We start from the raw sequence: 6766 nt of genomic DNA on the forward strand, positions 1-6766 counted from the left end.
TCAATAGGTTTTGGGTTGGACTGGAGTCAGAGGCTGTGTTTGGCTTGGGGTTTGCAAAACTAAACACCCGGCTCTTTCACCCATCTCCTGTGGAAGAGCCATAAATGCAGGTCACTAAAATTAGTCCTGCAGAGCAGCTATTCTGACTGGTGCCTCTGTTATTCCTGTTCCTCTGGCTCCAACTCATGCTTGAATAAAAACTTCTGCTTGGTTTTGATCAGCTTGAGCAGTTGGTGTTGAGGAACGAGCGGGTTCACAAGGAGAAAGCAAATTTTAAAATTATCTATGTGTACTGAGAGTTTGGGGAGGATCTTGCAGAGCATGAACTTCAGTGACTGCCAACAGATGCTTTCTGAAGTCTATTTGCTCAGCTACTTGAGTGCTGCACTGCAAGGGAAAAAGCATCGCCCTGTACAGGAGCTCCTTTTGGTGGTTCTGTAGGTTGGACATCAAAATGCTCTTGTGCAGGTAAATCTCACAGAAAGGCTGTAGCCACCAGCTCTGTTCCCATCCCTTCACGGTGGGCACCATTGAGCATCCTGGCTGGCTTTCCCAGTCCCTCGCTTGTAGCCACCTGCTCTGTTCCCATCCCTTCGCGGTGGGCACCATCGAGCATCCTGGCTGGCTTTCCCAGTCCCTCGCTCCAGCTCCCATGCCTGTCCAGTCACATACAGGCTGTTCCTCCTGTGCACTGGAGGAGGCACGTCTGTGTTTGCTCATGCAGAGGGACAAGTGACAAGTGTACTGAAAACGGATCAATGAGCAGTTGTCTCTAGGTCTTGGTGCTCAGAAACGTGTCCCTCTATTTAAGCAGGACCAGCTGAGAGGTATTTAATTCTTTCACTTCTGCAATGCCCAGCTGGAGTTCTCCATGAGGACCTGTTCATTTATTATTATTGCTCGCATCTTCCTCTGAACAACCTGAAATGCATCATTCCCATACAGATTCGATGTTAAATAAGGATGGAGGGTCAGGAAAGGGATCTGAAAATGTCAGGTTCTTTTTCCAGGAGATACAATCTAACAGGAAGAAAATTGTACTCTGCTAAAATAAAAGATTGCATGCGGGGCTTTCCAGCTATTGTTAAAATGTGTGTTTGAGAACTGGGAACCCTGTGGCCCACAGTGAGCTGGAACAAGTTGAAAACAGGAGAATTAATGCACTCTACAAAGAACAATGTTGAGCCCATGCTAATAGCAGGGTGAGAGAGGAGACTGTGCTGGAGGATACAGAAAGGCCCTGAAGGAACAGCGACGAGCAAGCCAGATCTGCTGCCGGATGGCTGCAGAGTGTCCCAGATCCATCTTCTGTAAGAACATAGTTGGAATTCCTTCTGATTGGGAGTAGCCCTCCAGAGTACTAAATAACCCAGTGTGGAGTCATCCTAGACCCCTCAGTGAGGACTCGTGGCATTTAAAAGAAAAATGGGCTCTTAGGAGGCTGAGGGATTGCAAGGAGGCTGGTTGGAGTGCAAGGGGTGAAATGAGTTTGCGGTCATGTGTTGGTCATCTGCTTGCTTCAGTGTTGGAGAGAAATAAGAAAGTATGACCAGGATAATCAAAAGCATGGAGAAATCTCCTTTGAAGAAAGATGAAAGCGAATGGGACTGTGGTAAAGCTAAGTAAGAGGTGATTTCACAGACATGTATTGAAGTAGAAATATGCTAGACAAAGCTGAGCAAGAACTGCTGCTCTTTCTAATTCCCCCGTGTCTCCCTGTGACGCGAACAAGAGGGGAAGAAGATCCCATAAAAATTTTATTATTATTATTCTAATCATCTTCATTTAAATTGTGTTTCATTATGGACCTTATCATCCCAGGAAGTAATTTAATTTTAACTGTTTGGACAGTGACCTGACGCATGTAATTATCAAGCATTACTGTCATACATTACAACAAATTTGCAAGAAAGGGAATTAAACTTTGTGATTCAGAGCTAAAGTTAATCCCTGACTTCTGGAGACTGGGTGAACCGGGTTGGATGGGACCTGAGAGCCTCAGTCCAACCCAGCAAGCTCCATGCTCCAGTTGAAGAGCAGCAGCTCCCTTCCACCAGCAAACACGCATGTGAACTTCCCCAGTGTGGTATGGTTAGCGCAGCTCTCTACCCCTTTCTGTTGCCTAGTTTTCCCTGTGGGACAGCTCTAGCCCTGCTAATTCAGCCGTAGCATCCTGTAGTCTCTTGTCCTTACACCCTTTCCACAGCTGCCTTCCCACGTGGATCCAGCTTCGCTCTTGCTAATCCGGGAGCACTTCTTGTTCAGTTTTGGCTGAGCTGGTGGCACTGTCAACAGAAACATGCTGTGCTTGACAGATGCATTCTGCTTCTTTGTAAATAATTGGTAAGGAGCACGTATCTCCTTGTGGAGGGCTGTGTAGAGCAGTCAGAGCTGGATAAACAGTGGGTGGAGCAGATTTCTGGGCACACATCATGAATGTGAGGACGTAGCCTGCAAGGCAGGAGGGTGATCAAAGCTTGAGACCCAGGCAGGCTCCTGCAGTCCTGCTAATGGATCATCCAGGAGAAGAAGCAATCTTAGTACAGTTAGTCTGAGCATCACTGCCTGTGGAGTAGCACGGAGTGGTTTCTCTCCCTCCTTGCATCATTCAGGCCAGATTCTGGCTGGGGAATCACTCATGATCGTACATCCCTTTCCCTTTTCTCACTGTGGGTTTGGGAAATACTGACTGTTTTTAACTGTGAAGTGCAGTAGAAAGTGTAATGTGCAGGGTGTGTAATCCCTGCTCTGACGTCCAGGCAGGAGCCTGTGAGCTTCATTCTCTTCTCCTCAACTCCTCTTCTGCTGCCTCGGGTTGTGGCTTCAGCCTGGGTCATGCACCGTGAGTGCTCCCACCACTGTGAGCAAGAGGGCAGCTGAGACAACAGCGCAATAAAAAACTTCCAGGCGATGGGAGCTGTAAACAATGCAGCTAAATTACTCCCTGCTTTCCAGGCTGATTATGGGGAGTGTGTTTATTAATAACATCAGAGTTAAGACCTGGACCACCTTTCTTCTGGCTGCTGAGATGCTGAAGCAAGCCCGAAAGACGTGTTGTGTATCACCCGGTGCAGGGAAAAGAAAGGGAAAGTTTTAATCTGAAGCAGAGCTATGGCCTGACAAGTGACTCAACTCCAAAATACTCAAATGGCCGAGTAGCTCTGACTTCTGCCTGAGTCGGGTCTCATGAGAAGGAAGCCCTGGTCTGCTGCTCCAGGAAGCCCAGCCACCCTCCTGCTGCTGAGAACTTTGTTCTGCGAAGTGAAAGCATTTAAGAGATCAGCATGTGTGATAAAGAGATTTAGAAAACATGACCTATAGGGAAGGGCTGGAGGAATTGCTGCTGTTTAGTCTAGGGGTGATTGAGGGGACACAGAGAACTTGGGGTTTTAAAAATAAGCTCTTCGTTTGGAAAGCTTTGTGGTGGGTGAAGCAGCATGGCAAGGCCATGAAGGGAGACTCTGCTTAGAGTTGGTCTCACTGGGATGGTGTAGCCACTCAGCTGGAGTCAGAGACAGGCAATGAAGCGCTGACCTTTCCATTCCCTCTTGTCCTATGTTTCCATGTCTCTGTCACATCTTGAAAATGCCTTTCTGTTGAAAATGGGACTTACAAGTCTTTAAAATGTGTGAGCTCTGAAGCCTGCTGTTCTTTCTGGGTTTCAGGACAGGGGTAACAGCCCAGGAGCTACGAGGTACCCACATGCCAGAAAGGGTCCATGTTCTTAAACTGGGCACTCCATTGCACTTGTGAGGGCAAGCAGAGCCCTGTGGATCAGCACAGCAGGAGGTGACAGTCCTTGGTCTGGCCCTGAAGAAGAGAAAGGCTGTCTTGGTTTGTTTTCTACTTTTCTTCTTGAAGCTGCGTATCTTGCTGTTGAATGTCAGGTCTCCATAAGGCTGAAATCTAGGAGCACATCTGCTTTCTCTCCCAGTGCACTTAATGCTGTAAAACATGCCCCAATTCCCATTTCTCCATAACATAGCACGTGGAGGGAGGATCACGCAGCATCCTATATCTTTGCTCTTGCTCAAGAGCATCCCACCAGGGAATTTGTATTTACTTTGTAGTTTTGCAAATGCGTGAAGCCTAGGAAATGTTTCCCAATTCTGAAATTTTTGGCAGCAGGATTTGTTTCTTTTCTCTCTCAGCCTGGCGGGGAAACTCCCTTTTTTTGGGCAACGACATAAGTGTTTTTTGCCTGGTGTGTACAGTTGATGGGATCTGGTTCTTGGGAAGAGAAACACATCACGAGTTGCTGCGGTGTGGCTAAGTGAGAGAGGTGCTGGCGTCCTGCGCACCCCAAGCCCTGCCCCGTGTCTCCCACCTTTGCCCCATTGCATCTGTGGCAGGTGCAGCTCTGCCTAAATCCAGCATTTAGACCAGATGGGACAGAGGGAGAAAGCACGGGAGAGAAGAAGCGACTTCCCTCAGCCCCTTCCCAGCTGGGTCATATCCCTGAAGGCACAGCACAGCCAAGGAATTCTTTCCTCTAAGAGAAAGCCCAGGCATGGATCCATGTGAGGCTCAGAATAAGAGAAAATAATCTGCCTCCCACATGCTCGCAGCCAGCATCTCCTTGCTGTCACAGCAGCAGGGGACACAGTGACTGCCCTGCACCTGGGGTGGGAATGACAGTTTTGGGCAGAAGAGTGGTGGAGAGCAGGGAAGCAGGCAGGAAGGGGCAGTGGATGGAGTTGGAAGGAAAAGACAGGAGGATGTGTCACAGCCTTTCCCTTGGCCCTGGGCCTGGTCTCCGTCCCAGAGCTGGCTGAGAAGCAGCAGCTTCCTCTGCTCCTCTCTGCCTGAGTCCCAGAGCCGCTGCACCCCTGCCCCTTCTCCTGGCCTCTCCTGCTGGCGTTCTCCTGCGACAGGCATCTGGTCTTCTGAGTGCAAAGGACTATTTGGGAGAGTCTGATCCTACATTTGTCCTGCCTGAGGCCTCTCCAGCCAGTACCGTCGCTATAAAATGCAAAACAGAATCTGCCTGAGTTTGCCAAAGACTGAAGCATCCCATTTTTTTCAGAAGATGCTAATGCTGGTCGTTTCATTGCTGAATGACACTGTGGTATCTTCTGCCACTCTGCACACTGCAAAGTGCAGTGAGGAGCCCAGGAGCTGGTGAAGCAATGGGATTTCATTCATCTGAAGGAGAAGGTGCGTCACGGTAATGTGACTTTTTCATGCATACTAAGGAGTGAAGGCAGGTCGAGCACCTTCCTCTTTAATAAATAGCTAAACCACTCATGCCTTTACTTGAAAACCTTGCTGTGTTTGATGAGCCAGCACAGTGCAGCCTCCCGTGGGCAGCCGGATTTCCCAGGGCTGGGTGCATCCAAGGGCAAGCGATCATCGGGGCAGGGCACATCTGCGGTCTCTGGGGCTTTGTCCTGGGAGCAGCAGTAACGAATGGCAGGGAAGGAGGGCACCAGCACCCACAGCGGCGTCAGAACAAGCCAGCTATGTGGGATCATGCTGGAGATGTGTGCCACCCACCTTCCTGTCTCCTCCAGGCTGGAGCGGTCCCCTCAGGCTCTTTTCCCAACCCGGGCTGTGGGTTGTAATTGCACATTTGGGAAAATTCTGGGGAATCTGAGCTGTAATTGCCCAAAGCATCTGCTGCCCTTTGAGATCATGTTGGAGGCCAGGCCGTGCCACTCTGGCATAGAGGCCTGTGCCCCATTGACAAGGATGTATTATACAACCAACCCTCTCATGCAGCTGCCACCAGGAAATTCCCCAGCATAGCGATAGTGGAAAAACTTGTAGTTATAATAATGTAGTGTAATTCAGCTGATCAAATCAATAGGAACTCGTGTGGGAACTGAGGGTGATTTTTATTCCATAATCTTTTCGAAGCATTAAAGGCTTCTATTTTTAAGTACTTTTCTCAAGCCTCTCCCGTCAATTTTTCATTGCTCTTGCCTGCTGCTGTTTAGTTCCTTCTCTAGCAAAACCCACTTTTCCCCACAGGTCCTGGGATCAGCCTGACCTGATGACTAAATCTTTCAAAGCCTGACCCTGTTTCTTAATAATAATTTCTCCAAAAAGTGCAGTATTTTTTGCTAGCAGTGTTGGTTTTGGTTAGGTCCTGTCCTGGTTTGAGACCTTTTATGCTAAAGGCTTTAAGGCACAGCTTGTAGTTTAAAGACATACTACATACATGTAGTTTCAAGACTGTCCTAGCAGGATGTGATCTGTGGAGGAGGATCAAACTATTAACATTAACAGCCTGCTTCCTCCTGGATTAATGGGATGGTTGAACACGCTCCTGGGAGCTGCGTTGCTTTGGGTAGGAAAGCCAGGAAGGTGCAACTGTGGATGTGTCCGACATGGTGAGACCCCTAAACTGAGGATCTCAAGAACATTACACCTGCCTTCACAGGCAGCTTCTGCCCCTAGTCCCCATCCATGCAGGTACACGGGTCTTCCCTGCTGGTGTTCAGCTCTGTGTAATTGTGAAAGGGTCTGAAATGCAGAAACATGTGGAAAAATCCACTTTCTTTGCTGAGATGGTTTTTATAGACCATGGAGCCCCCACAGCCCATACAACACCCCATGCCTGGGTCTGTCCCAGGTTCTTACACCTGAACAAACTGTGCTTCTTGGTCACTCCATTCAATTTAACTTCATGCCAGTTGCTGGTTCAAATTGACCAGGGCTTCCTGCCCCGGGATGAATAATGCTGAGGAGGAGAGCATGTCTGGCTAGCAGGAGAAGTCCCGGCTTGTCTGCAGGTGGTACCAAGCTCATGCATATTCCTGCT

This window comes from Mesitornis unicolor, unplaced genomic scaffold (assembly GCF_000695765.1).
Source record: "Mesitornis unicolor isolate BGI_N332 unplaced genomic scaffold, ASM69576v1 scaffold2090, whole genome shotgun sequence".
NCBI lineage: Eukaryota > Metazoa > Chordata > Aves > Mesitornithiformes > Mesitornithidae > Mesitornis > Mesitornis unicolor.